This window comes from Ischnura elegans, chromosome 3, assembly GCF_921293095.1.
Source record: "Ischnura elegans chromosome 3, ioIscEleg1.1, whole genome shotgun sequence".
Lineage (NCBI taxonomy): Eukaryota > Metazoa > Arthropoda > Insecta > Odonata > Coenagrionidae > Ischnura > Ischnura elegans.
In genome coordinates, this window is record NC_060248.1 from 40,925,854 (window position 1) to 40,943,719 (window position 17,866).

At 39.1% G+C, this 17,866-nt stretch overlaps 1 protein-coding gene across 2 annotated transcripts in view; it reads left to right on the forward strand.

The window, feature by feature from the left end:
• Positions 1-6,166: 6,166 nt before the first annotated feature.
• The window catches only part of LOC124155687, a 98,609-nt gene continuing 86,909 nt past the window's right edge, over positions 6,167-17,866 (forward strand). Inside the window, exon 1 of one of the 2 annotated variants that reach the window (XM_046529714.1) lies at positions 6,167-6,916. The gene's annotated coding sequence lies outside the window, so the exon portion shown is untranslated. The other variant, XM_046529715.1, reaches the window with a different exon arrangement.

Here is a 17,866-nt window from a genome sequence, read left to right on the forward strand (position 1 = left end):
AGTGCTAAGGAGGCAACAATTCCGTTGACACCTGTCTAGGAACAGAATCACCAATGATAATGTGGATGAATTCCAATAAACTTGATGGCTGATAATACGTTCTGGGAGCCTGTTTGCCCAGATGGTAAGGCATTGGGCTACTGATCTACGGGTCCCGGGTTCAATTCGTGGGTAAAACCTTAGGGCATCTGCTAAAAAAACTCCTTGAGATGATGTACGGAAAGGAAATCCCCCCCTACCATGAATTTGTGAATTCCTCCCGTCATTTGATTTACTGTGGAGAAAATTTTACCCTTACCTATTCAGACTAACAAGCGAGATGGAACACTTCCGTCGCGTAGTGGTTTGAGAAGGCAATTTCGCGGCCAAACATCGATTTTGTCAAATTGTTTATTTGAGGTCTAGTTTGTTCTAACCATGAATGAAAACAATCAATTCAATATGAAAGGACATGCATTTTCGCTGCTCGTGGACCAATGTTCGAGGAATACGGATGGGCATGTGCCATCAGTGCCACCGTTCAAAAAGCGTGTTTTCACGCTCGAAAACAGGATTAAACTTCAACACTATATTATCCACAAACATCCAGGTATGTTAAGCAGTGTCGTGAATGATTTTAAGAGAAAAACCTCAACTATTGTAAATTCCAGACTTGTGCGAGATCTTGTGAATTACAATCAAGACTTTAATTAAAATATTGACAATGTTCATGATTTCACTGAATTCACTGCTTATAGTTTTTCTGATATGACCTGATTATTGTGTATTATTACTGGCGCTGTTAAATATTTATAAAATTTCTTATCAATAAACCATTTGAAGAGAAAATATTTTTCGAATGCAAAATTGCTTGCTTCAACTGATGCTAAAACTTTAACACAAACATTGCGCATATAAAGTATAGATATTGCCAAATTTAACGCCTCTGCCAAATGACAAATTACTGCATTATAATAGTGGCAATATTTAAGTTGTAAGACATCTGCAGTGGAGGACAATGCCCGAGACTAATAATGCAAAAACATGTAGGACGCACCAATTGGAATTCTATATTCAATTTAGAAGGCACATGTATGAAATTCAATGCATAGCTATTAAACTTCATCGGATAAAATATAGGTAACAGAATGGTAGTGTAACGAATGAACCACATTCCCTACACCAATTAAATCCGCAAAAAAATGAACTTAAAACCGAAATAAACTCGCAGGTTCCTCGATAACATGAAAAAAATCAACCACACCATCCCGCCATGGTAGGAGAAAAAGGTGCTATAAGTATATGAAGGTCGTTTAGCACGCCTCTGAAAAAATGCCATCTCATAACTGGTTCCATGAGAATTTTAATCCTCCTCCTGCAAGGTAGAAAAGCGTTGAGATTATGCTCCCAAAAAGAAGTAAGAAAAGAAGTTCTGAGTGGCCCTGGTCGCCGATTGCCATTCCTCCACGATTAATTCAATGATTTTATGAGACGCCAAGGACATCGACAGACCTCTGCTAATAAAGGTAGCAGTCGGTACATGAGGGGGTGCCTATGCCGTATCCGCGCTTGACGTTTCGCCTGAGTGTCGACTTGTGTTGTCATCTCTATATCTGATAACGTCCATAGAACGATGCGAATGCCATCAACATCCCCTCGGCGTTTGCAGGATAGCCCTTCAAAGATAAAAGGGCGAGAAAAAGACTGAGGAGGACGTTTTAGCAGACAGCTTAAAAGAAGTGCGAGGGAAGAGAGAGTACAAGAAACGCAGTCGCGATGATTGCGACTGCCCTCCCTGCAAACGACTTATTCTAAGTGTGACAGACGTCGGAAACCGACACGTCGACTGTAAATTGCGAGTGATCAAGGGATAGCGCTCAACGATTCCGCAGTGCCCTTAACGGATAATTTCATCCCTAAAGTAAAGCTGCTTAAAAAAATAAATACAGGAATTTTTCCACGTTTTTATAGCTCAATTCCTCCCTAAAATTATGTTTCTGATATGTAGAGCACACGTATTTTATTTTAATATATATTGTCTTTCAAGCTACAAAGATGATTACGAACTGTGGCGAGAAAATATCTTTCTGTAAATGCACCCTATAATGCAAATATTACAGTCCCGAAATAAAAAAATACAACTGAATCCACAACAATAATTCGTAGTATAAAAATGTTTATTGAGTCAATGACCCATTATTCAGCGCACAATATTGTTTAATTGCAGTTCTTGGGAATTCAAATGGAGAAAAACCTAGCAGAGAATTCAGTTTCAAATGATTTGGATTTCCACTCGAATTTTCTTTATGTGCTAACATTTTACTCCTGGTTATACATGCAGCAAATTCATTGGGAAGTCTTGGAACATACATTAGACCCGGAGTTATCAAAATTCTTTCGAACTTTTATACTTCACATTAACATAAAATGATACCTCAGATTTAAATAGAATACGAGGTAACACACTGTAGATTTGAGGATAAGTATACCACAAATGCACGTTCCTGGACACAATATTAAAATAGCGCTTTTGTCAGGATGCAATGAATTTGGGAAAGTGTAACAAGGCAAGGGCGTACCCAGGATCAAAACAAGGGGGGGAGGACATGGTTGTCAAAGTTGCAGGTAAGCTTTAAGCATGGAATAGGTGAATGAAATCAACACTTTAAGGAAACTGCAACAGCTCTTTATTAGTTTCTAAAATTATTTGCTTGAAAAGATATTATTTTCCTTAAAGACATTTGCGATTTTTCTTCTAGAGGGAGGCAGCTGCCCCCTCCTGCCTCTCGCTGGGTACGCCCATGTAACAAGATTACCCCCTGGGGCAACTGCAATGAAGATGTAGCATACGATAATTATTGGCGCAAGAAAAAAAAACGTTAAGATGTATAGGTAATAGCAGTAACTAGAAAGAAACGTCAGGCAGAAGTTCATTAATCGGTTTAAGAATTGGGCTATATCCGTAGCTGGTAAACATTGTAATGAATTAAAGAACATCGATGTCAAGTCAATGGATTATTTTGACATATGGATTAGATCTTCGGCATGTTACACTTATGTTGGAAATATAAGGGCAAGGAACACCATACAAATGATCTGCAGAGCAAAAAAAACGACCCTGAAGTAAAATAGGTTCTAACAACCCACTCAAGAAACTCTTAGCAGGAGCTACTCGGACATGATCATGCAAATAATACCCGGTTCGTACGATAATGGCTCGTTCAAACAAGGACAGCATGAACGTGAAAAAGAGCGCGTGGTTTCATTGAGAGTATAAAGTCGTTCCACTACCGTAAAACCCACTTTGCCCCAAATATTTTGACTCGTCACTTTATTTTTTGTTTAAATTGCTTGAAATATTTTTTTTTATTTTTTATTTCTTTCGGGTCAGATTGTTGATATTTTACATTTACTGAAAATCACCTTTTTAGATCAATTAAGTATTCAAAATATTTTTTTTTTTTTTGTTTTTCAATGTCTTTGGAGCAAAGTCAGGCGGGAATCGGGTGGCTTTTCCCCAACATTTTATTCCTATTGTAACACACATGAGAAAAGATTTTTGGAGAAATGAAACATCATAGGAGTATTTTAAAGAGTTTATTTTTAATATATAAGATTTTAATTTATATTTAGAGGGCATTATACTACCTACACCAAAAATGAATGAAAATAAAGAGTAAGGACATGGGAGGGGAAAGGAAAACAGAAAACTCAAATTCAACAGTAATTTTACGATTAAAAATTGAACATCCCCATGAAATGAGAAACTATGCGACTTTTCCCCAAGAATATGTCTGGGGTAAAGTCATTCCGGATTTCTCTGAAAAGGTACGTTGTCCCAGAAACTTGCCAATATAATTCTTCGTGACTGATAATCCGACCGACAATCAGCAACATTTTACATATAAACTTTAGTACCACAAAAACACCCTCCTCACAAAATCAACAGCACCCTTCACTAGAACATGCAAGACTACTGGAAAAACCTTTTAATGTCTTGCAGTGTTGCCAAAGAATCCAAGAAAAATAAAAAATACTCTCCCAATCGACAACATAGTATCCATTTCTATGAAATGAAACATTGATGACAGGGTGGGGAAAAGTCAGGCCGCCTGGGGTAAAGTCAGGCCGTTTTACCCGTTAACTCATTCAAAAAAATTCAAACTTATACTATGAACAATAAAAGCATTTAGAATAAGTAAAGTCACATGATCGTGAAAGATACTGAGTAAGAAAAATGAACAAAACAGCCGCAACCAAACTTGGCACAAATAGGAAATTGGCCAAAGAACTTTATAGACCAAACGGGGAAAAAATATAACTTTACTGCTCAATGTATCTCGACAGAAGAACTCAATGCCACATACCAACAAATAAAACGTCTCTGTTTGATGCATATAGTTTCAGTTAACCATTGAAATAAAGAACCTGACAAATATAATGAAAATAAGGAAACCATGTCCGCCTATGCTAATCTCAAAAATACCTGCAGAAAAAGTCATTCACTGGCGCTGGTAAAATTAAGCTTGGAAAGTTTCCCTTAAAAATTATTTCACCAAATTCATGTAAAGATTGAAGGTCACCGACTCTCAAGGAATATGCAGGATAATTAAGATCATGGATAGCTTCATAGTCAAAACCTAGGTAACATTAGTCATTTAAAAAATCGATAATCTTTCGCCGAAATTAAAATAAAAAGTGAAAGAATGATTAATTAGTGAAACTTTAAACTTGTAATTTCTTTAATTAATCTGAAATGTACATATTACATAAAATTCTTATATTTTGGTTTCAAAGTTCCTAAAAAATTGTGCGTTCTGTAATTGTTTTTTTTTTTTTTATAAAGTTGAAACTTTAAATGTAATATAAATGCTATGCTTTCAATGCGCCACTATACCAGTATAGGATAAATGGAACCTTCTGACAAGCCATATGGCTTAGAAGGATCAAGTGGTATATGCTAATAAAGGCAATATACGTATTTAAAAAAAATTATAACCTTAAGAAGTTTTATAATCCTACGGTTTGACATAATTTGAGATCATAAGGGCTTATTTATAGGATATTTCGAGATTAATGGTCAATTGACGTTGATTCTGTCGTATTTTAAAAGATCCTATTCTCTCGATATAAGCAATTTATTATTCATTCCTTCATTTGAAAGCTCGTAGGTGGCTACTTATAGGAAATTATAAATGTTATGACACGCCTTACAAAAGATTAGATTATTTTAGTAAATCTATTGCGTTGTCAATTTCTTCCTAATAATTCCTTCAAATTGCCCGGACACGATACCGCTCACAAACACGTAAAACATACTTCACTGTTAGTGGAGAGTAACAGTCGCAACTAGAGAACATTTTAGCTAGAGTATTATTTTATTCGAATGATTAGCACCTGAGAATCTTCTCTCCATTTTTACGCTGTAATCAGAGCATAATAGCTGTTACTGCGGAAGAAGATCGGGCTAAAATAAATTAACCAGTTTTGAATTAAGGTGGAACAACTGAGATGTGACTGACAATGAGATATTAAAACAATGCCAATGCTACTTGGCAGCGCTATTATTGTAGAACGGCTATGATTTCTACCTTCAGTTAATACAATGCTCGTGAGAAAAGCCGGTAGTAGTAAATAGAAGATGAGAGGTGTGGATGCGAACCTACGAGCAAGGAAGGAGAGGAATAGGAAGGCATGGATGGTTGATGTGGACCGATCTTCGCACTGAACAACTGACTATGAAGGACATGAGAGGACGAGAAAGTCGTCCAGAGTGTCTCGTTATCCTGCCTCCCTTTCGGCTTCTGCTGTGCTCTCTCAAGGAGCCCTTCCACCCCCACTAGCACCTGTCTCTGTACCCTCCCCCACCCCGTAAAACCAACCCCACACCACTCCACGCTACCCACTCCCCTGCTGGCGCCCCATCCCACGTCACACTAGCCTACTTTCACCCCTTCCACGAGGATTCTGCCCCAACTCAAGAGACTCCCTTCCCCTCCGACAAAAAAAAACCAAACCCCCACCCCACACCACAGCTACTTCACCATCAGAGCCCCATCCACCGCCCCTGCCGCCTCCCCTACTTCATCTCCACCCTCCCCTCCCCGGAGCCGCTTTCCCGCCCCTTCCGACGCCGGCACAGGTGAGCCGCCAGCCCGGTTCTACTCCTGCCGTGTGTTTCAGTTAGCGAATGAGAACCGCAAAGGAAACATCGTCACGGGGAGTGCTTAAAGACTTCGAGTCCTCACGGACGTACCGCGGGACGTATACAAAAAACATATATAGCATCTCCCGGACGGGCGCGCGCCGTCCTATGAGCGCACATGTTCAACGCGTATCCCGGGAGGCATTTTAGGGGATTGCTACGTGCTTTCCGACCGTTTTGTGTACTCTCCCATTACTCGCCTCCTAATTGCCCCGCCTTCCCTCCTGGCCCTCCAGTGATGAGGGCGTCACGAAGGGAGAAAATGAAACCTAATGAAGAGGACTCGTGTCGTTGAGGGAGAGAGAAAAAAATAAGTGTCCCAGCTTGTTTACCGATTTCGCCGGACAGGCGTGTGCTTGTTTTCAAGTTTGAGTGCATGTGTGAGTGTCTGTGTGCCAATTATGCCTCACTGGATTAATCGTGCGAACGTGAGCAATGGCCTATGCCGACGTGTTCCGTTGTGTTCCTTAAGCTTTGGATGAGACAAATAGAAGAACATCATTCCAAATTGGAAAAATTGTCAATAAACCCTGGACTAAGTGACAAAGTGATTTTTTTACGGTGAAACTATATAAGACAATTAAAATAAACAAAAAAATTCCATTGGCAGAGACAAGAGGTGTAACAATTGTTCTACAAAAGTGACTCATCAACAGAAGTGTTGTCTTGGCCACTAGAGGTGTTGGTGCCCAATTAAATATCCCAGGAGGGCATCACAAAACGCACTGAATTGTAAGTAAAGAAAAGGATATCGCAAATTTGCTGCATGCCTAATTTTTGTCCGATGAAAACCGGCGCGGTAGAAAATTGTACCGGTACCGTGAGATCTGGGGACTGGTGATCTTTCGATGGTTGCATTTCAGTGAAGCCCGCCTCTCCGTCTTCAAAAAACCACACATCGGCTCGGTCATCGACGAGTCTCTCTCCATTGAAGAGACGACCGGTCTCCCGGGGCCCGGTTTGTTTCCCCATTCCCGACAGCCGTAGGGGATCCACGGCCGGGGCGACCCACATCCGACGAAGAGACTGCGGCTCCGTCTCTGGGCCTGCCCGACACCCTTTCTCTCTTGGCCAGAAAAAGCTTCGCGCCGGCGATAGTTCAAACCTCAGCCGGGAATCGATGCCCCTCGCAAATCTCCCATGCTTTCCCATGCTCAGCGGTCGGAAAATCCTGACTTTAAGCCGTAGGATCGAGAAAGGATACCGGGTACGTGAGCGGTAACAACGCAGGTGACTTCAACGCCCGATCAATCGAGGGACTTGAGACATCTCTTCCTCCGCCAGAGGAGAGAAAAAAACACGGGGGGTTCGACTTGATTTATTTGCCGCTTTTAGAAGACGCCGATTGCCCGGATTGCAGCTTCCATAATAGGCGGACTTCGTTCGTCTCGGCTCGGAGTTAACGTGGGAGTGCGGAGCACCCAGTGTGAAAAATCCTTTCCGAGGTACAACCTTACCGCGATCAAGAGGAACCCACATTCGCCGCGTGGATAACGGTGAGACCTGCTAGCCTGTATATCTGAATTTATTTTCGGTTTGCCGTAGGAGAAAAGAGCTAGTAAACGAGCGACAATTGGGAGGAAGATCCGGCAAGGGTGCATGTATATTTTTAAAGGGAAAGCGCGTTAGTTATTAGGGCCAGAGTGATGGCTAACGTTTCCGATTTTCTTCCGATATGAATGCTTTCACAACCATCGAGTACCGACCGAAATGAAAAATCTTTTAAGATACTTCTTTTTAAAAGTACGGATTAAAAATTAACTCGTAGAAAAATTTAGTATAACGAGTGAAAGTATTTAAGGATGAAAATCAGTGTAGTTAAATTTATTATTACCGTTACCATTGCTCATTCATTAGGTGCATTAAACTTTTAACTTTTGCACAGATTATGGAGTACCCACAGAACTATGTTTATAGACAAAACACTCACTTTTCTTGCTTACTTAATACAATATGGTAAAAGCATTCTGTTAGCATGGTCATTTATTGATAAACACAATAAAAAACTAAATCTATCTCTTACACACAATGTCGCGAGAAAAATTTTCGTAAACATTTGATGCCAGCAAACTGCACACGGAAGATGCGCGAATATATTCCTCTTTCTTGCTCAAGCAGCCGAGACATCCATCCGGGATGTGCTCTCGTTGTAGTAGGTACAGAAGTTAGTCCGTGGCCTCAATAGAGCGATGCGGAATTCCTGCCCGCGCCAACAGCACCTAGTGGCGGCACCCACTATTCACTCTCCTCCCCGCCTCGGCTAACTTGCCAGCCCAGTCGTCGATTCCAATTCCCCGCATATTTTAAGAATTTAGTTAAACTATAAGATAGAAATGTTCCCAATCAACGGTTTTTAATTAAGAGAGATGAGTTAGGAAAAAATACACGTAAATCTTATGCTAGGTATCTGCGTGCAGCGTACATATCTACATTCAAAACAAAAACGTACAGAATTGAACTTTTCAAAACTAACATCGTAAATCATAAATTTATCCTGGTTGCATTCGAAAAAATTTGGGTAATTCTATAAAATAAGAATGTAAAACTGATAACGCACTAATATTAATTCATCAGAATACAATTAACAACGAATGAATTTATTTTTAATTGCAATAGTCAGATTAAATGCAATCGCAATGAAATTGGTCGTTGAAAAGTTACTGAAGTACATTGTAATATATCCAAAAACTGAGGAAAATTATTTATAATGGCTTTATAAACTTATATTTGATATTCATCTTCGCATTTTCCAATGATTATACCGGTGGGTTTGAGGTTAAGAAATTAATTGTAGGAACCTGTTTTGTTACCTTTTCATCAGAACGAAATCGTAGTCGAGGGATTTTGAGACAGTCGGAATTATATTGAAAAAATAGTGCAATTGATGATGATTTATTCAATAAAAGAATTAAAACTTTTTTATAGAAATTACCGCACCAACTTTTTCTATTACTCGTATACATCTATTCAGTATAATTGGAGTTTTAGCACCATATGGAGAGTAAATAGCAGAAGAATCGATAAGAAATTACCTTCATTTAACGCAAAATATTTTGGCACGAAACGTAAAATATTTAAAGGTCTTACCGCCAGCACAAGGCTGGTTATCACAATTCTAATCCGGCTAATATCTAGCGTGGCGTATGATTATCTTCAATTTTGGATTATTGTTTAAAGTTTAATTCTGACACGAAATTTATTAAAAAATGAAGGGATGATCAAGTGCATCAATAGAACGTTCTGTTTGCCACAAAAATAAATATTGACCCGTCTATCCGGTTTTTCTCCAGGGAAAAGTTTCCTCGTTGACCGACACGTAAACAAAGGACGAAAATAAACAACGACGACTTCTCGGAACTTTATTCGTGCAGCGAGTGAGATTAATGCCTTGCGAAGGTTCTGCCTAACCGCAAGGTCGCCGTTCGAATTCCGCCGAGGCCACGGTCATTTGCGGTTGAACATTCCGCTCATAACCACTGAGCGACAACACCCCTGCTTTGACACGAAGGTGCGTTACGTTAGCTCCGACAACGGAACCCGCTGCTATGACTTCTTCGTTGATTATTTCATTCTTGTTTATTACGGATCCGTCCACGAACGTAAACACAGCTTCCATTCACTTAAATTTGCTGATGAACCTTATATAAGCTATAATATTAAAGGAAATTCATGCCTAAAAATTGAATAAACAGATAGATCAATTTATAAACCCAGGAAAGCATTAATTATGGATTGCATGAGATGGGTTTACTTACTAGTTTGAACACGTGACGTACCAATATTTATATAAAATAGCTATATGCTAACCTATATTACGGTTTAAAGTTTTAATGAAGGGAGTATTGTTATATTCAATCGAAACAAATTCAATATTTATGTCAAGGCCCTCGATATCTTCCGAGTGGTGTTGCCCTTGCAACACTTAGCTATTATAACTATGAATTACGGCTTAATTTTGTAGAACCTCTCCATTATGGACGAATGAAAGAATTGAATTTTCTAGGTATTCTATTAGTCTTATATTTACGTAATATCGATGAAATGGTATTTGTTTGGAGTAATTAATTCGCGGTGAAACATTTTTAAAATTTGAATTGAAAGCATTGTAATAAATGTTAACTCTCAGTCTCTCGCAACCAAGTGTTTTTTATCAAATAATATATAACTTGAATGTATATTCAGGAAAACGTTAATGTATGCAGAATATTAGTGAACCTAACAAGTTTATTCTTATTTCTTTCATTTTCAATTTCATAAAATTAGCACTGTAATTGTAAGCAACTGGCGCAAATTGTTCTTTGAGGTTGGCTCATAAACCTTCTAAAACTTATTGCATAAAATAAAAGCAGTTAGTGTGCAAAATGTTAAATTTTTCCACATCTAATTTAGTTCCACTTATTTGTAATCTGAAATACATTGATTTTTTCATAAGTAACAAAAGATTTCTTGATTAAATATAGGAAAAGTATTTTTTTAGCTATAAATTCTTGGTGAAACATTCTAAAACATGTGAATTGCAAAGTTTCATTTGCGTCAATTTATCGCTCAATCTTATTGAGGGGAAGCATCCGTTCTCAGTTTCTCACAACCATGTATTTTTATAAAAGGATAAATGAGTTGATTCTATATTCAGGAAAATATTGATGCACGCAGAATATAGATTATGCCTTTCCTTATCCATACTAACGAACATGAAATTCTGCAAACGATTAAGTTTTTATCATAATCAGACCAATAGAATTTTATAATGATAAGAACTATAGAATGTATACTATTACACTACCTACTAAAATTTTTCACATTAATCTTGAAAAAATTCATATTCACAAAATGTTTGCATCCTTCCAGCAATACAGTCTATTATTTTTTGAGAGAAAAGACGCTAATGGGCCCAATCTAACACACATGCGAAACAAAGGCATTACACATAAATTTTTCTTCCAGTTAGACATTTAGTCAGCCCGAAAAGAATTTAATCATAGTAAGGTTTTTCATTTTAATTATACAGCCTTAAAGTAAACACTTATTTACATTAGCCATAATTTGAACAAATGAAATAATCCCGGCGGAATAAAAAAAACGCTAAATAGGAATATATAAATACACAATTATACCAAAAGAGGCAACTAAAATTAGATATTAGAAGATAGATAAAGGATGGACACCAAAGTTATTTTTACATTAAATTCCGCCACTCAAAAAATAAATGGAACGAAGGACAGAAAATCTGCCATTAAAAATGTTCGCTGCTTTTTTAGCAAGTGAAGTTACATAAATGTATCTCAAGGCAGAAGGTAGTAAATAGGCGAAACTCTAGTAACAACGATATAGAACGCATAAAGATTTGACAGTCAAGGTACATGTAAGGTTTTTATCACATTGTTGGAATAAATTCTAAGATCTAGATAAAGATAGGCTTTTGAAGAGTGAAAAATTAAAATATAAAACCCGAGGCCCGGCCTTCCGCGACAGGTGTGGGCGCTGCATTCTCTTTAAGGCCATTGCGTAAAAGGGCGAGGCAGGAGTGATCGGACTGAGAGACGCCTTTTGCAAGAGCCATTATCGTCAGGGTTGTCGACATTTACAGCCGGCTTGTGGGCGGAAGTTGGCCGTACCTGGAAGGCGACGGATTTTTCGCGTACTCGACATTGGAGTACCTTTAACGAGCGAAATCGTTCCGAGACGTGGCTTCCGAGATACCTGCTCGTTGATACACACACGGGTTGAATATGTAATTAAAAATTCCTCGGACGTCATTTTTCATCCCCTGTCTCTCAAAAGTCACTCTCGGTTGCCAATTTTAAAAAGAGCTTATCGGAATCAAGCGATGCATGGTCGGGTGTCACTTTAATCCGAAGAGTATTATACTCGTAATTTATGAATTTCTCACCGTCAATTTTTTTCGGCTGCAGTCCCCCGTCGTCCTTATTGCGCGAGATACAACGGACGGCCTAAGCACCTTTTAAATGGCGTGCTAAATTTAGCAGCAGGTGATCCACGGTGACGCTGCGCTTTCGGAGCTCTGGATCGGATTGGATTTTCCCCGGGCCGTTTTCCTTGCGAAGGACGGGCCTTCTAAGGGATGTTGCCCCTCCTTGCTTACAGAACAGTTTCTTGTCACTGGTATGGTCTATGGGACACAGTTAGTGGGTTATCTAACTTGAAATAGACTACTTTCATAGCAAATGTACCCGCCTACTTTTCAAACGGCATTGAAATTGGCTTGATAGAACGTATCCTATCATCAGAATCTTCTCACTGCATTCTCAGATGCGTCTTCATGAGGCTATTCCTCCCTACGTAAAGCTTTGCATTATTGATGCATCGTAAAAATAGCGAGCGCATTCAAGGACATTTTATGAGAACATCAATTAACACCTACATATGCGCCTACAATTAAATAGAAAATACAACCTATAAGTTTAGAATACAATACATAATAGAGAATTTAAGTGCCAATCATCGCCGTTGCATTAATTAGCCATCGCTGAAGTAAGGCAGACAAGATTGTTTTGGATAAACATAACGTCAATTAATATCATCTAGAATGAAAAGTAATTCCTTGGGAGTTTTATCTCATTATCATCAAGGTTACGGCTTCGAAGAATTCAGAACAATACTGTTACTACTTCTAGGTCCTTATACTATGGTTTGTCGTAAAAGCTTAAAAAAATAGAATTATTTGCTATATTCATAATACATATTCACTTTAATTTCCACATATTTCCTCCCATTCATGAATAATTTATCTGCTAACACCATTAAGGACCACATGCATCATTTTTATTTATTCACCTTTCTGTTGTAAAATAACGTGAAAAATAAAAGTGCTTTTCAATTTTCCGCGTTATATAGTGCGTTAATAAAAAGGTAAACATGGCATTGGCGAAAAACGATTGCTTAGTCTAGTCGTTAGAAAGCAGAACATGCGATAAGTGTGTCCTATATTATATAAACTGGATTCCAGCGTCGTGGTATGCCCCCTCATTAAAAATAAGTGTTATTGCCGCATGCTATTCACTGTGAGAGCTATTTGAGCCCCATGGTTCTAAAGGAGAGGCGAGCTCGTCGATAATCGCTATAAAGATGAAATATGATTGTTATGATAGGATACGATTGCTCTTTGGTTCACGCCTTGTATTTGATCGTAATGAAAAGAAGCAAATATTCAGCTAAGGTGTTTTTTTTAAATACACTACGATTTAGTTTAGAAAAGTATTGGTATATATTCTGTATTGATAAACATGAATATACTGCCAGAATTAGGCGACCATTTAGGAGTCACATCGTGGAAGAAGAATCAAAAGATTAGTTTGCGACTAAAGTCGCCTGCTATACTCGGTACAACCCTCAGATAATGATCATGACTGCAGTCGTTACGTGTCCGGTCCAGGGCAAATGATAAAACCCACAAACGTCTCACCACGGAAACGTAGTAAATGGAGTCGTCGTAGGAATGCCAAGGCAACCGCTTTACCGCGCCGCACAGAAATATTCCACGGCCGCATTGAAATGGGGCGGTTTCAATGAGCCCTGGCCGGCATTCTCCGAATACGACGCCGAGGTGATCAGTCTTCACGACGATTCCCATCATTCTGGCGGAGCGATTGGCGGAACCGTTGAACTTCAATAATCGAGGACGAGAGCGTTGCCCCCGTTTCCTTCATTTCAGGGGGGGGGTGGAGGGAAGCCAACCAACCGCTTAATCTCGGCCCAAAGCTTAAGGAGCGTTCGGTCGCTTGGACCAATTCACAATGTTGCGACTTAGGTTCCAGCGAAAGTATTAAACGGGCCAATGCAAATATCTTGGCGTAGATGGCAATTTTAGGTTCCCACATAACCTGGCTTGATCATCTGCGTTCACAGTATAAATATATAAAACAGCCCTCTCGGTGGCTGCGGTATTTCAAATCTCAAGACAAACAACTTCGGTATTATTACGGGAAATGGAAACAAGTAAGCGAAGCAATAGATTCCGTAACACACAAAATACTTCTCCTTTTACGTGAGCATTAAATTTAATGACAATTAAATTTCTATATGGATTGTTAAGCAAAAAAACCAAATCCATCGCCATAGTAATCCTATCATACATATTTCGTGATATCGGATTTTGCTACCTCAAACTTGGTGCAAGAATATATTTTCCTTAATAGTATTAAACCGGTTAAAATAGATTTTTATGGAGCATTTGAGTCCTAGTTTATCCATCGTTATTCCTAATTGCTCATTACATCGTAATACATAATCATTGCATTTAAAAACCGGTAGGCAAATTCCTGAAACTTGTCACGAAACGAAATGGGCGTGTTTGGAAACTCAATTCTTTCAATGTCAAATACTAAATTTGGAAGGCAGATACCGTCTCGTAGCGCTACGCAGTTGTTGCTGCGTCGCTACTTTACAATTTAAGGCTTTTCCATCCCCTGCCCACTCCGAATATCAATCCAATATTTTCAAAACATTTATGCATCTGCGAGGGGTCCAATTCATCGCCGTGTTTTACCACCGGCCTTCTTTCACTGCCAAGTCGGAGGTCGAAATAGCTTTCTCACTCCCATTTGGACTCGGTTTGGCTCGTTTGTGATTCTCCCGGCGTGCAAATGTGTTCGAGGGAGAGAGTAAAACGCGGGTGTGCGTCCGGTAAGAATTTCGTAACAGCGAAAGGACTCGGTGAACGCAACCGAAGAATACGAGATATCGTTCGAGTGGGTCACGAATGGACGCCGCCTACACGGAATCGGAGCATGTTTTGATCCGACTCTACGGAATTACAATCGATTTCAGCGAAATACAAGGGGTTTTCCCTGTTAAACGTAACAAAACATTTTCTAATTGTGCTATTTTATTGTTTTACGGTAACTATAACAAATAAAACAATTCTTATTTGGTTTCTCGGTTAGTTAACCTGTAATTATACCATCTCTTTTTTACATAAAGCGACGCGGATTTTGATCAGTAATCGTCACCATTAGGAGAATATTATAATAATAATTATATCAATTAACTCTTGATGAAGATTACTCATCGATAACCAAGTCGCTTTATGAAAAAAAGAAGTGCTAAAGTAAGTAAAAGTTAACTAACCAAGAAACCTTATGGAATACCACACATTTGAAAATGATTTAGTGTTACTTAGGCATGGCAATGGAAACTGTACGAAAGTCAAAACCAGTAAAAATTTCATTAGTTTCGTTCCCAGGAGCGAAATGTAGAAGCGAATTGAAATGGGATCCAAACCCGGGGAGCTAAACTCAGGGTTGAAACGAAATCGGAGACAAAACTACTTCAGGTCAAAACTTAACTGGGATGAAACGAAACACAGATGATGTTTCGTACCGGAGGGACCACATGCTTCACCTTCGAACGGCTTAGTTTCGACCCACACAACGAGTACGAAGTATGGTTGAATGAAGTAGAGGTTCGGCCTACTACTGACGTTAGATGCATTGGGAACTCATATTTTTACCACTAACAGGAGAACGGTGAACGCAAACGGGCCATTCGATTTTTAAGCTAAATATTTTAACCTCTTTACACGTATGTCAAACGTAATGGATCGACATTATTCCCTATTATCCCCCTCCACTTAACTTCGGGGCAAGGGGAATGAATAGAGGAGGCCCAATATCATCCCATAGAAGTCTGATTTCTGTTGCCACTTCGGTCGCATTTTAATAGGTTTTCAAAAATATCCGCGGCGCGGTGATGAGTGCAATACGATCCACTTTTTTTTTCAATATCTTGCATTGTAATGCTTTAATTGCGAGGAAAAGCATTGGAAAGTAATGAATTTGATAGATCACATCATCATGTTCATAAATTTTGGTCGAAACCCTTAATAATACCTTATTTCCCCGTGAAATTCGGATCAATTTATCCGTCAGCGACACTAGTGGTGGCTTTTGTAAACCCATTTAAGTGCGCTGTGGTTGACAACACATTTTGAGGCCGACTTGAGGATCCTGTTGTGTAATATTCGTGCTTCGGGGTTTGAAACTTAACTGTGAGCAGCGGAGTTTCGATTTATTTAGTTTCATTCCCGGGATTAAAGTTTCGTCCGGGGTCGAAACTAAGCTCCTTGGTGATTTTAATTTCGTGCAGGAACGAAACTAAACCTAGGCCTCGTATTTTCGTTTCCCTCCGGGTCGAAACGAACCATTTTCGTTTCGTTTCACTTGCCATCCCTGGTGTTACCCTCATTTGACCTGCAATTCAAACGCCTGACCGGCAATCATGAGATCCAGGTTAGAATCCCGGCTCAGCCAAATTTTTTTCATGGTAAACTACATTTTTTTATGCATATAAATTTGCGCGGGTACGCGTGACTGCGTGCAAAGTCACTTGTTTCATGCCGTGCTTTACTATCCCAGTTAGACAGCTCGGCCAAATATTGACTCTAAGATACATATTTTTTTGACTTTATGAAGCATCCTTCACCATAACCGCGGTAGTTACGTAAAAAAGCGCCTAGTCATTAGAAATTAGGCACCAATATGACTCGTTTGAGTATATGCATTAGATAAATTCCAATAATAAATGTCATAAGAGCTTCAATAGTTTTATCAACCGAATTCCAATCTATTTAGGCCTTAATGACCAAAATCTTTCTTACGTTACCGTCTTGTTCGAGTACAAATTTTAATAACTTTACGCACACTATTGAAAATTGTAAACAGAATGAAACTCGATCATTTATTTTGTATTTCATAAAAATGATTCTGCGGAGTAGTATATGATAACGTGATGACCATAATCATTAGATATTTTAAAACAAAATGATGGCGTGAGACATTAGCTGACGATTCCCCCCGTAACTGGAGACAAAATACATTCGTTGAATAGAAAGCTAGAGAGACTATAACCGCTGGGAAATTATTTTTTTTACAATTACAATACAAGGGATTTTCATGAAATGTGGCAGGTTAGTATGCATGCCTCGTATTTTACTATTTAATTAGCTAGCATACATTCAGTTGTTATTGTAAATACCGCCCTCATAAATCTTACATATCTCACTGACCAATACAGTGCATTTTTCGGAATTTATGTACACTTATTTAGATAAAGTGTATCAAGAACCGTCATTCGTGAGAGTGAAATTACTTTATCTACTAAATACGAGACAAATATTTGTTTTGGAAAGTGCATTCACAGGTAGAAATCTCTTCCATTCCGGCGATGGCTGAAGAGCGTCTTAATTTTTTTTCTCTTCCTAATTCACGGCCATAAATGCAGTAGAAGGGTAATTGCAAGATATCCGATATCGTCACGGTGTCTCGGTGCTGCGACGAGCACAACGGTGGCCTCGAGAGGCCCCGCTATTCCGCTCCTCCACTCCATCATCTCCCTCGGTCAGTCCGCACGCGTCCGCTGCCCAAAGCACTCTCTCCCCTCCCCCTCCTCCCGACACGCCCCTCTCCTCGCAGCGGAACCGAGCATTACACCGTTGAAGACGATATCCACTGGAGGGGAGTGAGGTTCTTCCCTTCATCCCATAACACACGCCGTACATGCAATCTGTCACCTCAAACCAATGGAGAACATGCACTGCCATTCAAATCAATGCCAAAATTGTTTCTTCTAAAACATTTTCAGAAGTTCTTATGCGTAGGTGCGCCCTTGTAAATTGGAAGAGAAAATCTTGAACATGATGATACACATTTTCAGGAATTATTTCCT